This window comes from Erithacus rubecula (genome assembly GCF_903797595.1).
Source record: "Erithacus rubecula genome assembly, chromosome: 21".
In the NCBI taxonomy this organism is placed as follows: domain Eukaryota; kingdom Metazoa; phylum Chordata; class Aves; order Passeriformes; family Muscicapidae; genus Erithacus; species Erithacus rubecula.
The window spans coordinates 7,498,273-7,517,677 of NC_136673.1; the positions used below are offsets into that span (position 1 = coordinate 7,498,273).

The window sequence follows — 19,405 nt, forward strand, 5'->3', positions numbered from 1 at the left end:
TAAGAAATCTGATGTGATTGCTCTCCAGGCTCTTTGGGCTGATGGGTCCAGGCCAGGCCTGAGTGTGTAAGTCTGAAATGTGCCAGTACAGACAGGTGAATTGGTAGGAACCTGTGGTAAGGCAATTTGAGAGTGGCTTAAATGTAATGTTAGATTGCAGTGCTTAAATGGATGCATTTACTGGATGGAGGGGCTGTCATCTTTCTGAAACTCAGACCTATATCACACCCACCTGGCCGCTGATATCTGCTGGGATGCTCATTAAGGGTGAAAGGCCATGTTGCTCATCCAATAATTACACAATTAGAGGGTTTTTATTTCCTTGTGGGAGTCAGTGAATGCCTAGGCATTTCTCTGATCACCTTGGTGGTGGTTATCCTCTCTGGTCTGGTTTACAAGGGTTTGATGTACATTATAAGGGTGTAATTCTCAAGGTATTTAGTGTGTATTCCCCTCTCTTCCATTAAATTGAGCATGTGACTGTTGGGTGCCAGGGTGACTCCATGTTCCCTCCCTACCTCCTTCCCTCCCTTCCTTCTTGCTGCTTTCTCCTGTTGACTCCCAACACAATTCCCTGACTTGAAAATCCCTGGTTGTGCTATGAATCATCGTCCTGGGCACCCTTGTGTCCCCCATCCTCCTCTCTCTTGTCTTTTCCCCAAGTGATGAGTAATGGGTTTCCATTCTTCTGCCCCATCATCTGGCAGGGCTGCAGTTAAAACAAGTGCCTACAAAAGCTATGGCAGAGCTAGGGCTGGCATCCAAGCTGTCCTCACTTCCAAGTGTGTGTGGTTTTGTTGCTAATTAATGCTTGCTCCCTTTCCTGTGAAAAGAGACCAGGGGTACATATCTATCACACTTTGGCTCTTTTAGGACTGTTGTTTTTCTTGCCTGCAACAACTTCTGCTTTTCATTTGAGAAAGGGAAGGGCTGCCTTGGTTTATGCTAACATTTTCCAAGCCAAAGTGCCAAGAGAACATTATTTATTTCTTTCCTCCTCACATCTTCATTAAAAGTGCCTCAGTGAAGGTGGAGGCTCAGAAGCTTGTTTTCTGCTCCAGTGCAGTAATTGTCTCTGGGCACTGCTCCTTGTGGAAAAGTCTCTGTTGGGATGGATGAATGCCAGGCAGGAGGAGGGGAGCTTTTGGCACAAGGCTGTTGCCTGCTCCCCTCATAAATGGAGCCTGAACTGAGAATTCCAGGTATAAATATTGGAGTGGCTCAGGTAGCATAAGGGAGGTGTGAGTTCACGGTGCTTGTATCTTACACACAGGAGTTGCTGAATTATTTAAACTTTAATAAACGCAATAATAAATATTTGATGTTGAATTATGGAAGGTTTCACAGATACAGTGAGAAGTGCAAAGCAATCTATTATTTCTACATTAGAACTGGAACACTTCTCAAACGAGGAGCTGCAAGCTCAGGATCCCCAGCACCCTGGGTTGGGTGGAACCCTCTTCTGAGGTTCTTGGGTGCTCTCATGCAATGAGAAAGGTGCTTTCAGAGCTGCTTATCCTCCAGCCTCTTTGCTTTATCTCTGGATTGGCACAAGCAGCTTCTCAGAGGGGCAGTTTTGGTGGTTCAGATATTCAGGTGGTGATCATCAGACCAGCATCAGAGATGTGCATGTGCTGTCCATGGTGTAGGTGTTCAAATGTTCAAACACAGCCTTGCCTCCCTCTGCCTGGAGGGCTCCTGTTTCCTGGCTTTGGGACTGTGGCAGCATTGCTGTCCTTCCATTCTGGGAGCTCCTGCAGGTGAACCACAGAAGCATTTGGGTTCAAGGATTGAATCCAACCTGTGACCACTCCCCACTGTGTCACCCAGACCAGTGCACTGAGTGCCAGCTTCAGGTACTTTTTGAATATTTCCAGGAAAAGGAATTCCACCTCCCTGGGCAGCCCCTTCCAATGCTTGACAACCCTTTTCCAGTAAAGAAATTCTTCCTGAACCTGCAGTGCTTGGGCTTTAATCCAGCCCCTTCTCCATGCCACAGGGCAGAGCTGGGCTGTGTTACAGCAGTGACAGCACAGCTGTGCCTCAGTGCCCAGCGTGCCCTGTGTGCTGCCCTGTGACACTGGGATGGTGGCTGATGCTGTGTTTCCTCTGTGCCTGTAATAAGGAGCGTGCTGCATTCCTGCAGACCTTTCATTAGTCTGACACCTTTGCCTCTGGGGTTACTTGTCTTGAAGAGCTTAATGGAGGGAAATGGCAGAAAGCCTGCCTTGGAGAAAACAAGTGATGAAGTCTTTTACAACTCAGAGGGTTAAAGGTTCAAATGTGGTCTTGTGTTTTTATGAAGATGCTTGAGATGCAGAGGGACAGGTGGGGCTTGGCCTTTCAGCAGCTCTCTGGGGAAATGCTGACTCCAATGCTGCTCTCTGTGTGTTTCACTGCTGGCAGTGCAGCAAGCTGCACTTTGGAGGATGGGAATGAAGGGTCCAAACCTTCCCCTGCTGCAGCCAAGTCATTGGAGAAACTTCCAGCAAACAGGAGCCAACAGGCTTCGTGCAAACATCCCCCTCAGGATGCTCCAGGGCCTTCAGGGGACAGGACAAGGAGTGTGCAGAACTCGGTGCTGGAGGTTTTAGGGCTATGGGTCATAAATTAGGAATGAGAGTGCTTAGAGTTAATGAAACTTGCATATATAATTTATCAGTGACCATATTGAGCATCCCTTCCTCGACCCCAGAGTCTGTTCCTCTGCACAATGATCTCATCAGTCACAGCCTGGCATTGTGACATGCTCACAGTGATGTCTTTGTTCAGATGAGCTTGGCCAGACTGTGCAGGGCTCTCCCCACAGCCTGGGCTCCCAGGCTGGGCAGACTCTCCTTGCAGCACATCCCCTGCCAGGACAAAAAATACATCCCACTCCCACCTTGGCTGTTTTTAAGACTCCTCTTTGTTTCCCTTCCCATCTCTCTTACATGTTTTCTCCCATAACCTGGTGTTAAACACAGTAGTCTATAAATTTTTGTTAAATAAAATACTGTTAGGTGTTCAGTCCTTCTGCTGGCCTTCCCTGGACACCTTGCCATCTCAGTTTGAGCCTTTGGAAGGTACAGCTTGTCCTGTGGGTCAGGAATTGCTGTAATTGTGGCAGTGTATGGGAAGGACTCACAGCCACAGCCCCCAGGTCCTACTGCCCCAGCATCGAGCACCCCTGCTGGGATAATAAAAAACATCCCTGCAAGGGATAATAGAAATATCCCTGTAGGGGATAATAAAAGCATCCCTGCAGGGGATAATAAATAAAAGCATCCCTTGTGGCACACAAGCTGTGGGGGACCAAGAGCAGAGCTGGCCCTGGGGCAGAGCAGGCACTGGCAGACACCCAGTGGTCACGGTTCACTGTGCCACCCGCTCTGCAGAAAAGTTGATAATTTCTGTTGAGCAGCTATAAATCAGAGGCAGGAGCCTCAGCTGCTGCCTGACATGACATATAGCTCTATCGTTATGGCAACCATAGAAACAAATAAAAGCCTTGCCTTCACTTGACAAGCCTTTGAGATGTCCTGATGGAGAGACAAGTGTTCAGCAGCAGAATGAATCCTCTTGAACTCGCTGTCGATTCATCTTCGTTTTGCTCCCAAGTGTGCCCCTTTGCTCTCTGAATTCTTTGCCAAAGTACAATCAACTGGATTTTTTATTTCTACTTTTTCTTTATTTGTTTGTTATTTTTGTTTTCAGTTCTCTCAGAGGCAGAATGCTCTGCTCCCCCTCTCTGAGCCCCATCATGAGTCCCATCTTCTGTCAAGGATGGGAGCAAGTCTTCTCTCCCTGCCCATGGCATTCACTAGCTCAGCCATGCTGTGCTCTTGCAGTCTCACTGCTTCCCCAGTCTTACAGGGGTTTTGAGTGGTATTTTGAAGGGGTTTTGCAGTGATTTGGGCACTTGGATTTTGTAAGTCAGTAGTGATCACTGTGGTGTGAGGCACTCTTGGAGTGGAGGAGGATGAAAAATGAAGTGGATGAGAAAGGCAAAGGGAATCTGAGCCAGAGAAGTGTGGGAATGGCTTTGCTGTCCCTACTGTTGCAGCAGCAAAACTCACCTGTCTGTGCCTTAACCTCCCTCCTGATCTGCAGGAGCACAGCTGAATGGGTGCAGCTGCAGGTGAGCATCCCTCAGGGTCAGGAGGTCCATGTGAGATGGGATGTGGCATGCAGGCAGAGACACCCTGCCAGCTCTTCTTGCCATTTGTGCAGGGGATGTCATGGGAACCTGATCTTTTTTCCCTTCTTTTCTTTCTGCTGCCTCCCTGGGCAGAGCAGGCTGTGATTTCTGGGTGCTCAGTGCCATGGGGGACCCTCAGCCAGGAGGCTGGGGGAGAGGAGAAGCCCTTTTTTCAGGCTGTTCCTGTGGCTCTCCTGCAGAGCCTCCTGCTCCATTGGGGCCAATAAAAAGGTGTGAGTGGCTGCAGTCGATGGCCATGATGAATGGACAGCTTTGCATGATGGAGCAAATTGATCATTGCATCAGCAGGCACAACTTACTCATTTCTGCAGGGAGGGCAATTCATTACTGTGCACATCACAGAGACACCTCATCTCCACAGATAACGTCCCTGTGCTCTGGCCTGGGCTTCTTATCACCCCCAGATGCTGCTGTCTCTCAGAATGTGGTGGAGAAGCATCTTTTGGTGCTTGGCACTGGGATAGAAGCAGCCTTTGGCCTCATCCTCTGGAGAGCAGGGACAGAGAGGCAGCCACCAGCTGTCCACTGAGCTTTGTCCTGGCTGCTTACCAGGATTTTTCCTCCTCCCTGCCTCCCACTGTGATTTATGAGAGCAGGTTAGAAAAGTCAGGTCCATCTCACTTTGCCATGGGGTGACTAAATGGAGATGTAATCTTACTGCAGCCAGAAGGGCGTGAGCAGCAAAGTAAGAGAATTAGGGGAGCAGTGTGATGGGGAAAGAGGGGAACCTCCCCCCAAAAAACTGGAACTGAAATCACTCAGGAAGGATCTTGGGTAGGTCAGAATTGAAATGTGGATCACCCAGCAGCTGTGGGGCAGTGCAGGGATTTTACTGCCCTCAGCCTGTCTCTTGCTGGTCCATCAGCAGCCATGGCATCCTTCATGCCCACAATCCAGGGAACGTTTCAGCCTTCCTTCATCCCAGGCTTTCAGTAACTCCTGCAATAATGCTGAGCTTTACTCTCTGTGCTCTGCTCTGTGAGCTCACTGCATTTCTGAGGTCTTAATGCTCTGCTGTAAAACTGCACAGAAAATGATCAAACCTCTTAGGGACAGGGGATGTAAATTTGGGGCTGGCTCATAGGCAAATCCATCGCAGGGAGCACCAGCACCAGCTACAAGTTTGGCAGCTGAGCAATTGCACCTCCTCTTGTCCATGGTGCTGCAGAGCCCAGAAGCAAAAAAAAGAAAAACAAAAAAAAACCAGTGAGTGAACAGATTTTGTTTATATGTTTATTGAGACAATTAAAAATACCCCACACTTGCCAAATCTGCAAAGGCTGTCTCACACCCAGGATGATTCCTTTTGATGTCTCTGGGATCCCCCACCACAGAGCAGGGTTTGGCTCTGCAGCTTCCCCACATTCTCCATATGGATGTGCTGCTGGGGCTGTGTGTCCATCCAGCTCCCTGTGGGGTGTGTGCAGGGCAGGGCTGAGACAAGCAGTGGTGCTGAGGGTTTGCAGGGGGAGGTAGGGCTCAACACACTGTGAATGCTCAGCAGAAAGGGTGAGACAAGGTAGCAAAATGGGATCTTAGGTTGCTGTGTTGAAAGGTGTTTTTTCCCCTCCTGTTTGATGCTGTTATTTGTTTTTGTGTGGCTGCCTTTGCTCTCTGTTAACCAGTGGCTGGAGTGTGCTTTGTAGCTGCCTGTTCAAAGCACAGCCCCCTGGCCTCTCTGTTTGTACAGCCTCTCTGTACTATTTTTCCTGAATTACAATTTTTTACCCCTATTTGAGTTTTATTACCTTTGCTTTTGTGTGTGTTTCTTGCCTGAGAAAGAGACTAGAAGGTTTGCAGGAGGAAGGACCATGCAGCTCATACCCTGGCCCAGGCAGGGTGTTGAGATGATGCCTGGGTGGGGCAGTGACACTGGGAAGTGCCTTTTCTTCAATTATTTATTAACACAACTCAGTGGAAAAAAAAAAAAAAAAAAAAAAAAAAAAGGCATTATTAAAAAGACCGTTCTGATAAGATTTCAGCTAAACTTGCCTGATGTGGATGGGACCTACTCTTCCTTTCCTGTTTTTATTTCCTGTAACTATTGCTGGATCATTTCAGCCAAAGGACAAAACTAATAAAATTCAGTGGAGCCAAAATGTTCCTGGGAATGTGCCAGGAACCTGCGACAGGCTCCACAGCCAGGGAGGAAAAAACACCTTTTCTTGGAGACAACAGGAATGGAGATGGACAGAAACAGGGCAGCTTTGTCCTCCTGCTTTTAGGGCACTGTGAGAAGATACTGTCCCTTGCAGGCTTGAAAAGGGCTCTTGGAAAGGGAATCTCACTGTGGGCTCAGGGACAGTCCCAGATTCCCTTTTTCCTGGTAAACCCAGGATATGCTGCACCATGGAAGAGAGACCTCTAGGTAATTTTTATAGGGATTTATTAATTTCTAAAGGCAAAGAGGGGATGCAGATGCTGCTGCAGAGGAACAGGGTCTCAGTGTGGAGGGATGAGGGATGGCAGCTCAGGCCAAGGGGCAAAGCTCCTGTTTGATTTTCACCCCAGGGCAGCCAGGGCTGGGCACAGCCACTGACCCAGGACAGCTGTGCTCCATGAAGACAAGGGAAGTTAATTAAGTTTGAGTTCCTGCTCCTCAGCAGCAGAGCCAGGGTGATGTTTCCACTCCTCAGAGCAGTGCCCTGCTGCTCTGGCTGTGCCCTCCAGGGACTTTTGTCCACTCCAGGATGTCACCCTGGCTCTTGGGATGATTTATTAGGAAAAAATGTCCTTTGTGCCTTTAGTGCACCACTCTCCAGGCAGCTCAGAGTAACTTTGCTCATGCAGTGCTGCTCCTTATCATTCCACAGTTTCCAGATGCAGGACAGATGCTCTTCAGACCCTCCCTGGCCCCCTCACCTCCAGGCAAAGGAGCAAAATCAGCTCAAAATGAATTTATCAGCACCAAAAATTCAGTGGAGGGTTTAGAGGCAATGCCAGGAGCAGGAATGGTGTGTCCTGTGTGGCCTTGCCCACTGGCTAACAAAACCTTTCCATGCTTTGTCAAGGCTGGATCAGACTGAAAATCCACTGCCCTTTGCCTCCACTCCACACAGATTTTGTCTCATTCCTCTTTTGGTCTGTCTATCTGGTCTCTTTTTCTGATTTAGATATTTTGAGTTCTTGTCAGGGCTTTGACTAATCTCCCCAAAGGGGGTTGCTGACTACAGAGCCAAAAGCAAAATCTTCCTTGACTTTTTTTCTGCTACACGTTTCAGTCCATGCAATCTGGGTGGTGGTGATGCTTTCCTGGGCACTTTGCTGGGAAACTTAACTGTGTTAAACAAAATATTGTTTTCAGGGACTAAATCAAAGAGCAATGCAAAGATGGAGAGGTTTTGAAGGAGGGCTGGGGAGTGAGGGGGGGAAAATAACATCAAGAAAATTAGGTGAAGCCTTGCAAAAAAATAATCCCGTCTTGGGAATTGCCCTGCTTTCACTGCCTGAAGAATTACTGTGCCATAATCAATTCAGCTCTTGATGTTTCCTGCAGTGTTTGTGATATTATGAGATGCTATTGACTGCAACCAAGTGCCTTTTATCAAAAGTTAGCTGGGTGCAGTTGGGGACCCACTGCTGCAGGCTGTGCTACACTCAGGGCTGGACTCAGCAGTGGGATGTGAGTGCAGGCTGGGATGGCAGTGCTGGGAAGGAGGGATGGACCATGGTCTGTGTAATCTACCCAGTGCCTGTTTCACCTGCAGCAGAGGGAACAGAAGTGGTTTGTATGGAGCAGAGTGGAGAGATCTGCAGTGGGTGAGGAGCCCTGGTTGCACTGGGCACGTTCAGGAGTGTTGGCTCAGCAGCTGGATGAGTTTTGGAGGAACCTGCTGCTGTCTCCTGCAAACAGCAGATGCCACATGCCACAGCAGATCCCAGATGCCACAGGGCTGGGTAGCTCCATGCAGACTGGTGTTTCACTTTAAGTGTAGGGCAGAGCTGTCCCCTGTCTGTCCAGGCTGGGGGAGTGTCCCCTGCTGCTGCTCTCCCTCCTGGCTGGTGGCTGTCCCCTGTCACTGCCTCCCACACCCATCCCAGCCCTGCACAGGGCTCTCTCCCAGCAGCAGCTCGTGGGGAGCCGTGCAGAACCCAGCAGCACACAATTAAACCCCAGCTAATACTTCCCTGCTTCTGCTGAGGGCTTAAAGTGACACAAATGAAGCAGCTGAGCATTAAGGCAGGATGCTGTGTAAATATGCACTGAGCTTTTGCAGGGAGAAGTCTCTTCATTCTCTCCAGGACACGTCTCCTTCATTTTCTTTTTTTTTTTTTTTTTTTTTTTCAGACAGGGCAGAGCTGGAGGTATTAGTTCTGACTTTGGGTGCCTTGGGTTTTTACTGTGGGTTCTCATAGTTGAGGAGTTTTAAAAGGGTTGTGGTAAAGTTGTGATTGGATAAATGAATGGCTCATCAACTGATGGAATTATAGAAGCACAGAGTGGTTTGGGTTGGAAGGAACCTCGAGGATCATTTTGCCAAGCCCCCTGCCCACAGTGGCTCTCACTCCCCATTCCTGCTGGTGTGGCTCCAGTTACCATCCTGCACCTCCCTGGGAAGGGGGAGCTTTGAGGGCAGGGATGGCCCTGCTTACCTGAGCCAAGGATTCAGCACTGGCTGTGTTGGGAGAACCTGGCTGCTTCTCTTCTTTACAGGAACTTCTCAAGGCAGGAGCAGATCATTCCTACCTGTGTGACCATAGCAAATCCAGGCCAGCCCCTCCCACGCTCCTGCCTGGGTGCTGGGAGCTGGGTCCAAGGGGAAGGAGCACTCCTGGGTTTGTGTTGATTTTCCTCAGTGCCAGACCAGGAGGATGAAATGGCTTTTTTGGAGGGTAAAAGGCATAATTTTTATCTGATACATGATACTGATAGAGGAATAGCATTGGCAATGCTATTGGCCTGAAGGGCTTTTCATGGCATCTCACTCAGGGAGGGTTATAGGATCCCTTTTCCCTGGTAAAATTGGGATATGCTGCATCACAGGCAATTCATTATAAATGGAAACCTCCTCTTTTTACAGAATCATAGAATACCAACTTGGAAGTGGACCTCAAGGAATTATTGAAGCCTACTTTATAGAAAGGGAAAAAAAAAAGGGGCTTTTAGTATGGAGAACTTCACAGCAGTAAAAATATCACCTGGCTTGCTTAAAAAGCACAAGTGGGCAGCAGATGGATGTGGAAGCAGCAGGGGTAGCTGGGTGAGGGGACACCACCTGTAATTGGGGAGCAGCCATGCAAATCTGCTGCTTTCCAGAGTGAGAAAAAACCCACAGAAAATCCTTCCTGTGAATGGGAGGGATGGGAGGCTGTTCCTGTGGAGGCTGGACATTGTCCTCCATCTGTCCCTGTCTCTTGTATCATTCCAGCTGTGCAGCTGTGGGTGACAGGGCATGCAGAGAGTTGGGAGCATTCCCAGGATACCAAACCACCTTTCCTACACACACACACAGCAGGTCAGGCAGGGTATTCCCATAACAGCCCCAAACAATCTCATTTTTGGGGAGGGTGTGTGTTTGGCTGTGCAAAGCCCAGCTGGAGTATCTGGAGTGATGTCCCTGAGCTGTGGCCTCTCAGCATCAGCTGTGGCAGCATGACCTGTGGCAGCATGTCACCTCCTGTGAGTTTTGCAAGGCTCTTCCAGCCTGTCCTGGCTTTCCCAGTGGGAGCAGGGCTGGGAGAGGTTTGGGCAGGGAAGGTTGGAGCAGTTCAGAGGGAGCTGAGCTGGTTTGCAGGGCCAGCACAGTGTCTGCATTCAGCATCAGTCCTGCAGGTCTCTGGGTCGAGCACTCACACAGGCACTTCCTCAGAGCAAAGCCACAGAAATAAACCCAACAGCAAGTGCTGGGAGACCTATTTAGGAAATCCAGGGCTCTGCCTGGAGTTGATGCTGCACCTGATGGTGGCAAAGCCAGCCCCACATTTCTCAGGTGGATGAGCTCGGGGGTGATGTGGCCACCAAAGGCAGAGGAGGCCAGGCCAGGCTCTGCCAGGCTCTGTGCTGCTCATCCTTGCTTTGGATGCAGCAGCAGGACACATGTGGCATGTTCCAATGGCACAAATGTGCCAAGGAACTCAGGGAATTGCAGATCCCTGCCCACCCAGGGGGATGGAATTAATGGGACAGCCAGAACATCAGTCACAGACACGTACAGCTCTCACTCAGTCTGTTATCCTGGGACAAAATCTTGTTTGGTGGGATTCCCTCTGGCTTGGTCAGTAGGGAGATGGCTTTGGCACTGAGGGTGGCACTGGGGATGCCCCTCCTGTTCTTGCTCTCTGAGCTGGGCAGTGGGAGCCTGGTGGGGGAAAGCATTCCTGTCACTTTGACACAGATAGACTTTGCTGCCAAACTCCTCCATTCTCCAGTGAGAACATTAGTGTGAAAATCAAATAGGATCAGGGCCCAAAGGACTTGAGAAATGGTATAAAAAGCTCCCTGTCACATCTCCCAGCACAACTCAAAGGCTGTTTTTGTACAGTCCTCGTGGTTTCATGTTGATCCTTATCCATGGCTGCTTCACTCATAACTTCCTTGCATCTCTCTATCCAGTTATCTGCTGAAGTCCAGACAGATCAGGTATTTCCTTTTCCTTTTAAAAAAAATATGTATAAAAAAGGTACAAGTAGTCTTATCACAGAAAGATAAGGAGTGAATTTGATATTCTTCAAACTCAAGAAGTAGACAGGGAGGGAGGGGACAGGGAGCAGCGTGTCTGGCAGGAAGTGTCACCCTCTGTCACTGTCCTGCCTAGGTGGATTGGATGGGATTGATCCCTGTGGGAATGTGCCAACCCCTCACTGGGTCCATGAGCTGCACAAGCTGCCATTGGCACATCCAAGAGCTTCAAGCCCTCCTGCCTCACCCCATCCCTCAGTGTCCCCTCCCAGTGCAGATCCCCCCTGCTCTCCCTGGAGCCCCCAAGTAGGAGGAGTTCCTACCTTTTCCTGGTGACAAAATCGATACCAATGGCTCCCATTAATATTCTAGGAATGGCAGAGAAGATTGACTGCCTCATTAGCAGGCATCGTGTGAAACTCTGACAATAATTAACAACTCAACGGTCTTATTTGCTGGCCTATCACAGAAGTATTCAATCAAAAATGTAATTTGCTCGACGCTCCCATTTACCATAAAGAGAATATTCCTTCAAAGTTTTAAATAGACTAATTAAGAGGGAAGAAATACAGGGGAAAAAATTATTAACAGTATAGTTTTAATGGGAAATTACTGGAGCGTATTAATAATGCAATAACCATTTTTAACAGCTGTCTGTCAGTTTGTGGGCCGGGGTAATTAAATTAGTCACTAAAGGGTCACTCAAATGAGGTGTCAGAGAGTGGCACCAGGGCTAAGGAAGGCAGATCAGGAGAGATGCTCTGGCACAAGGAGTAGGGTGAGGTGCTGATGGACCCTGCAGAGATGGGGATCCCTGGCCACACAAGCAGCAGCATCTCCTTGGTTTAGGAGTGCCAGGAGATGGGATGAGAGGGCAGAGCTCTGTGCTCTGCCTGGTTCTGTCAGGAAAGGAATGAGGAGGAAGAGTGTTCTGTGAGCATGAGCATGGCCTGGGGTGGCCTCTGTGACGTCTGCTTCAGCCTGATGCTGCTCAGGTTTTTAATCTCTTCTCCAGAGCCAGAAGGCAGCCAGGCAGGGGATTTTTGGCAGTTTCTTTCAAGGCTTTTATATTCTGCGGGTTTCAGGCTTGTGTTCCCCCTTCCTCCACCCCTTCGCCCCTTCTGAAATGAATTGCAGTTAATTTTGGATGTTGTTGAGCCTGGAAACACATCTTTCTTGCTGCCAGCCCATTAAAAAAATATATTTACAGTTCCATAAAGCAAAGCCAGCTGCCAAGGTAACGTCCTGCTGGCTCCCTTGTGTTCCAGGCACAGAATAAGGATTTGAAGAGGTTGGAATTGGATTTGCTTCTGTGAACAAGGAAGGTTCTAAGCCTGACAGAGAGGTTTCTACCTGAGGAAATCATTCTGTCCTGGGGAGAATTCCTACCTGGGGAGGTCTTTGAGAGAAGCAGGGTGCCTAAGGGACCTGGGGTGCTTGGGTTCAGGGCCACGGGATGCTGCTGAAATCCCCTTTCCTTCTCCCCTCCATCAGTCAGGATGTGGATGTCTCTGAGTGGGAAGGGATTACACCTTCCAGTGTGTTTTGTTTGTTTTCTTTTTTCTTTCTATTTTTTTAGATTTCATCCATTTTCTCAATTTTGTATTGAAGTAGGACCTTTTCCATAATATGAATGTGTGCAAAAACAATTGACCACAAAGCAGTAATGAAATCCTAGAGGAAAACCTTCATCCATCAAGAGGTACCAAGCAAAGTGGTGGCTGGAGTGTTTGGAGGGCATAGAGGTCTCTGAAACCACGACCCACATCATGCAGAGCAAGGACATAAATTTCCATACATTGGCTGTACCTTTGGGCTTTTTTGGGCAACTTTCCCACTCTGATTTTACATTTTCTCACTCTCAGGACCTGTAGGTGACAGAGGGGATGGCAAAGCCTGTGTGCTCCCCTGAGAGGTTTCAATTTTCATGAATCAACAGAAGGGTTTTTCCATAATTCTTTCTCACATCATCCTCATTTTAAATTTAACTGCAGAGATGCCCTGATCTCTCTGAAGTGGCTGGGCCTTTCTGCTGCTCTTTTTCTGTCATTAAGTCATGTATACAGCTAGAAGTTGCTGTAAGTGGGTGACATGGGCAGAAAATGTGCTCCACATGGCACATGGGAGTTAAACACTACCCAGTGGAAGCAGCTCTGGTTCAGCTGTTGGCTTCTCAAAGCACTTCAAGAGGAGCACGAGGAACATCCCAGGTGAAGGGGAATAATAAAACCCATCAAAACCCACCAAAATATCTCAACAACAGAAAGAACCCCAAACCATTTCCTGCAGCCTGGGTGGGCACTGGGGCAGAGGCAGGCCCTCCTCTGTCTCCACATGAGGGGGAATTACAAGCCATATAGATTATTTTAATGGCTGTATTACTTCCAACTGTGCCTCCACCATCTGTTCTTCCCCAATTACAGATGCACAAACCCAGCGTGTTTCCCCATTTGGGCTGTAGAGGATGAAATACAAGCCTTGTAAAGGGTGTATATTCTCCCAATAATGCAGTTGGCACCTGGGAAGTTTTCCTGGTGCTTCTGCCATGCTCAGCCTGGTCCCTCTGCTCTGCATCCCAGGTCCATGGTGGCAGAGAGAGCTGTTAATAAAAGGAAGAAGCTGTCTGGCTACAAGATTTGTCTAAGCTGTGTGGGGCAGCTGAATTATTAACACTGACCAAGCGTCTCAAGTGCTACAAAACTCGACAAGAACCTCTTACCTCTGGCACAGTGATAAACAGGATTGAGGCACGGTGGGAGGGAGGGAATTAAGATAGGACATCAAAGACTGGATTCCATCAAGTAAATCATGCCATTGCTCCAGTAAAAGAGCCCCTAAATGTTTTATTAGGGATTTTCAACAACTACCAAAATTAAGATGGAAGGGATGAATTATTAAAAAATAGATTAACTAAACCAGCCGCTGAATTAAACATGAAAGGTGCCTGTCAGGAGGAGCACAGCCACTGTGTGCTGCTGGCATCTCAGTCCTTCAGCCAGGCATGCTGGAAGGGTCTGGAGAGGGGGAATGGCAGTGGTGAGGGATGGAGAGCCACTAGCTGCTCTGCCAGGTCAGGACTGCAGTGCCAGGGCATGGACAGACTGGCTGCAGGGTCAGGAAAGCAGAATGCCAGGTGCTGCAGAGGCATCAAAGGAGGGGGTTCTACCTCAGGGATTCAGGCTGAAGATGTGCAAAGGGCAGCCAAGGAAATAATGCTGGTCCTCTGTTAAATAATGCAGGAAACATAGGTGGAAAAAGGAGACTTGCCTGAAGTACTTGAACCAGCACCTGAACTCAAAACCACCTGTGGCTGGACAGGGACTGAGAATGGGACTGGGACAGGGGGTTGGCTCAGGGTTGTGATGGGCACTGGGCAGCTGCTCCTCCAGGTGTGATGCTTATGGCATTGGATAAGAGTAAACCAGGGTTTGCAGGGGCTAGAGACCCCCCAGGGTGAGGGGATGAGTGAGGAGGGCTCCTGTGGCCCCTCTCTCCAGTGCCCCTGGGAGGACAGCACATGATTTGGGTGGTGCCAACATCTGGGAACAGCTGCAACAAGGGGTCTGTCCATGTCCCTGCATAATTAGGCCACGTTGCTCTGCCCCTGCTTTGCTTCTTGTGCTAAACCTCTCCCACATGTTAAAAATAGAGACAGTCTCTCAAACTCTTCCTAAAGCAGCCATGTGATGCCAGTTTGGTGTGTCTGTGCCTCCACAGTACGACCTGTTCTGACATTCCCCATGCCAGGATTTGGCAGCCTGTGCAGGAGAGAGCAGGAGGTGAAGAGATGCTGTTGTCTGTGCTTTGTTGTTTTTCCAGCCCCCAGGAGGGTGGGAGCATTGTGGGAGCATCATCTCCAAGTGAGAAGCACAAAACGAGGTGGAAATTTCTGTTTGTTCCCTCTCACTTTCTTCTTCCCCAACATGTTCAAAGCTTTTGCTTGGAAGTCTACAGTCAAACCCCTGTGAGTACCAGAAGTAGTAGAACTGCTGGGAGCAATTCACAAAGTCTGCAGCAGCACTGCTCTAAGGGGCACTGATGGAATGAGCAGAGGCTTCATTCATAATAATAACAAACCGCTATTTTGTGGTTTTACGCCGCTTTTAATCTTCACAACTCAAAGGAACATTAATTAACTGTGTGGCACAGTGGGAGGCAGGTAGCTGCTGTTGTCCCTGTTTTACAGATGAGGAGGCTGGAGCACTGGCACATCCTGCAGCCTGCCCACAGTCACAGTATTTCACCCTCTGAGTCTGCAGGCGATCCCAAAAATGCCAGCTGCTGCTCGGAGCTTTGTTCCTGGGAATGCTCTCCTGTGGCAGGGCAGGCCTGCAGGAGATTTGATGTCATTTGCATTTCTTTACACCCAGTTTGGTTTTGGATGGATGGAAGTGAATATTGCTGAAGTCAAATAAGAATCTTCTAATATGAATTAGTCCAAATGCCAAAAGCAAGTCCTTGCCCTCGGGCCAGTGTTCCAGCTCTGCAGTGCTCCTTCCACTGGGAGAAAAACTTGGAGAAACATGTAAAGCTCAGGCTTTGCTATGATCCCAACTTTCACTAATATGTCTGGAGAAGACTGTTTGGATGAAACAGTAAAAATGCAACCACTGGCTGTTCTGCTCAGAAATCCCCAGGTTTGCCTCTCCAGTGAGCTCTGCTTCCAAAAAACTCTTTGTCCAAGAGTCACATTTGCAGAGGTTTGCTTCTGCTGCTGCTTATATCTGGAAAATGGATGTTTTGGCCCTTGTGTGTGTGTAATCAAGGGCAGTCTTGGCTTGCATTTTGGGTGAGACTCTGGGTAATCCTCACCTCTCCTCAGGCACAGCACTGGGCTGGCATCACTCTTCAGTCACTGTGAAGTGAGTCAGGCTGAGGGATCCTCTCCATGAGGAGTGGGGTTCATCCTGCCATGGATACTGGGGAGGGGATCAGCTCTCACTCCGAGAGCCCTCCTGATGCTCACAGCTCCCCTCTCTACCTGGAGGCTGCCCTGGACTCTGGGGAATGCTCCATTGCTCCCCAGTGGTTTGCAGGGTTTGTGGTGGGACCATGGAAGGCCATGTGTCTGTGTGCTTGTTTCTAATGTCTTTTAAAGAAAGCAAATTACATTTTGGGCATCCTCCTCAGCCCCTCGAGGCAGCCCTTGGATTAGCACAGAGGCTTTTCCATTTCCATCTTAATTAAGACAGACACTGAAATAAAGGTGGTGTGTGAAGTGTGATGCAGGAGAAGGAGGGTGATCCTGCAGTGTGCAAATGCTGCTCTTGTCTTTCTTTTTACCCTGTGGTTTTTTTTTTTGTTTTTTTTTTTTTTTTTTTTTTTTAATCTCCTGTCATCAATCTCCTGTTGCTAAATGTGCAGCTGGAGAGAGGGTTCCTAGGCAAAGCTCCTGCTGATGGATTCTGACAGATCTAATCAGGCAGGAATGGTGACGACCACGTCCCACACTGCTGTGAATTGTGGTTCAAACCCAATATCCCTCTCCATGGCACACTGTGGCAACTGAAAGGAGCCTGATGGCTGAGCTCTGGCTGGCCTGAGGGGAGGAATGTTCCCATCACATGCACACCTGCCTGTAGCTCCATCACTGCCTGTGGGGCTGGGTCCCTGATGCATTCCCTGCAACCTCTGCCAATGTGCAGCTCTATGCAGGCCTTTAATGTCTCTCCCAAGTGCTGTTTACTGTCTAGTGCAGTGGGTGATCTCAAGGCCTTACTCCTCCTCAGGAAGGTCATCTCTAGCATCTATTACAAGCAGTTCCAGGGGCTGTAGGCTGAGACTGATTTGATTGTGCTCAGGAGTAGCTTAGAGCACCTCTAGGTCTGTACCTAAGCTAATCCTCAAGGCTGCTTTCTCTAACCCTTGGAGGTCTGGTCTGTGGGGCTCAGGGCATGGATCAGCTCTTTTTCACTGCCTTAGGGCAGGGGGATCCTCCACAAATGAGCCAATTTCTCCCTGTGAGTTTGGAGGAGCCCCAAGCAAGCAGTCCTGTGTGTATCTGTGGATCCCAAGCTTGGCTCTCAGGTCTGGGGCAGGGCTGGTCTGGCCACTCCAGGACCAGCAGCAGTCAGGTCTCAGCCCTGCACAGGCTGTGCACCCACCCTGGACAGTGCCCCTGGCACCAGCAGGGGCCCCTTTGCAGAAATGCAATCCCCTGTCACCTCATCTCAGCATTTGGGTCTGGGATCATCTGTTTTAAACATCAGTCCCATGGCACAGGTGCAAGCTGGCAGAGCCAGCACAACTCCTGCCTGCAGTGCTGAGCTCCCAAGTGGAACACCCTTACATGAGATACAGCCATGCCCTGCTTCAGCCTCTCTGCCTTTAACCCTCTGTCCTCCTCAGGCAGATGATGATGTTCCCTGTTCCACGTCCAACTCCCCACTCAATTTATCTTGTTTATTGACCCAAGCAGAAAGTCAATGTTTTCTTCATCTGCCATTTGCTTCGATGGCAGCCAATTTGGTTCATCTGAAAAAAAAAACCAGGTCAACACAGTTTAGCATCAGACTTTTCTCTTTTTTCTTTTTTCTTTTTTTTCCCTTCTTTTATTCCTTTTTTTAGATGCTGATTATTCCTTTTTCCTGAACACACCTGGCCCTGGACACTTTGGCAGCCTTTGCTGTACGATATGGCTGCAGGCAAGGCTAAAAATGTGCAGCAATTACCCCAGGAGCTGCAGAGCCAGGAGGGAGCCTGGGGGTCAGCTCATTACAGGCAGGTGATGCTGCAGTGCCCTTGCCCCCCTGGTGGGAGCTGTTTGGGAAACATTGGCCTCTGGGGCTTTTATTGCATTCAGAGCTTTGTCTCTTCCTCAGAAGTCCAAAGGTGATGCTTTGCAGGCATTGCCTCATCAGAGCCTCCCAGGCTGTGGGGTCAGTGTTTGTGCTGGGGTGGGATGTGGGATGTGCCTCTGGGATATTCATGGCACTGCACATCAGGAAAGGCTCGTTGAAGAGAACTGAATGGGTGCCACAAGTGCAGGGCTGAACACAGCCCTAAGTTTGCAAGGTGGGATCAGTGTGTGGCTGCTTTGAGGTCTGTCCAGGCAGTGCCCACAGCCAGAGTGGCACAGCTTAGCAGGGGAGGTAGAAGAAGAGCCCTCCTGGAATTGTGGGTGCAATTTTAAGTAAGAACCAAAGTGATTTTATGAGATGTGCCTGCTGCACAGGGTGGTCCAGACCTTCCCCAGCCACTGATCCCCATCACCTCCCCCTGTGCCAGCAGTGGTGTGTCTCTGTGATCCTGGGCTGAGCTTGCTCAGGGATCCAAACCAGCACAAACCCCTCTTTTTCTGCAGGGTAGGAAATTCTTGACATCTCCCAGCAAGGGTGGGATTGGTGCCACCAAAGGCAGCAGCAGATCAGGTTGCTCCTCACCTCTGGAGACCAGACCCATGGAGGTGGTGTCCTCAGAAGGGCTCAGTGGCTTCCAAAACAGAGAGCTGTGACAAATCCACCTGTGCTCCATGGAGCTGCTGCTGGATGCTGGGCACCTTGGAAAACACAGTCTGCTTTGGGTGCCTAGATAAGAGCCAAGCCCTTCTGAAAAACCTGCCCAGACGGATGGAAAACCCAATGCAAATCTCACCCCAGGTATAAAATTAATTGGATTCGAACTTCAAAGAGTACTTCTGGAAATGAGCTGTAAATAATCTGGTTGTGCCTCAGTTCCTCTGTCTGTGGACATTCATCTGGCCTTTTTTTTGAGCCAGTGAGTGTTGCTGATGGAAGGTGCTATATATAGCAGCAAAGCTATGCATATATAGATGCATATGCATAAATGTATCCCTAGTAACTGGCCCAGGTGTGTGATGTTTTCTATAATACAGCTGACAGGTCTGTTTCCCAAAAAAACCTCCAATTTTGCTTTCTGTGTGCTCTCTTTGTGCAGTGCTCTGGCATGGGCTGCTTGCTTACCCCTTGCCATGACTGGAAGCACAAAAGCTGGGATGTGGTGACCCCTGGGATGGTGAAGGTCACCCAGGTGTGTGGGGCTCACCTGGATGGAGCTTTATGGCAGAGCTTGGTGCTGCTCCTGGAGCTGCACAAGGCTGTTAGCTGTGCTCAGAGCTGGCTCCTCCACATTCCACAGGGATCTGTATTCCCAAAACACCCATCCCTGCCTGTGTGGGAATGGCTGGGCTCTGGCACTCAGTTTCTGAGGAGCTCAGCCCTGCCTGTTCCCAGCAGATCGATAGGAACATCTGTGGAAAATCAGGACATGGATATCTGATCCAGCAGCCCTGGCTGTTTCCTGTTTATCTAATCTAATTCTATCAGCAGTACAGAAGAGCTTATCAGCACCACATCTTTATTGTGTATTGGAACCCCCCCCCCAGTCGCTGGGCAATGAGAGGGGCTGAGTCTGGGCTGTGACCCCTCCCTCTCCCAGCTTCCCTGCAAAATCCAACTTTTCCTCATGACCCTCGTGAATTGCTGCAGAATCAGATGCAGAAGAGCCCACTAGGACAAAAAAAAAAAAAAAAAAAACCTTATCCAAAACATCCTGGAAGGATGTCAAAGGGAAGGAAAATCCCAGTGAGTCATTCATGCCTAGGCAGAGGCAGAAGTGTGAGTCTC

General features: G+C 49.2%; 1 protein-coding gene across 1 annotated transcript in view; it reads left to right on the forward strand.

Annotated features, from left to right (window-relative positions):
- The window catches only part of ASTN2 (astrotactin 2), a 316,378-nt gene that overhangs the window by 140,032 nt on the left and 156,941 nt on the right, over nt 1–19,405 (forward strand). The gene's annotated exons all lie outside the window — the stretch shown is intronic.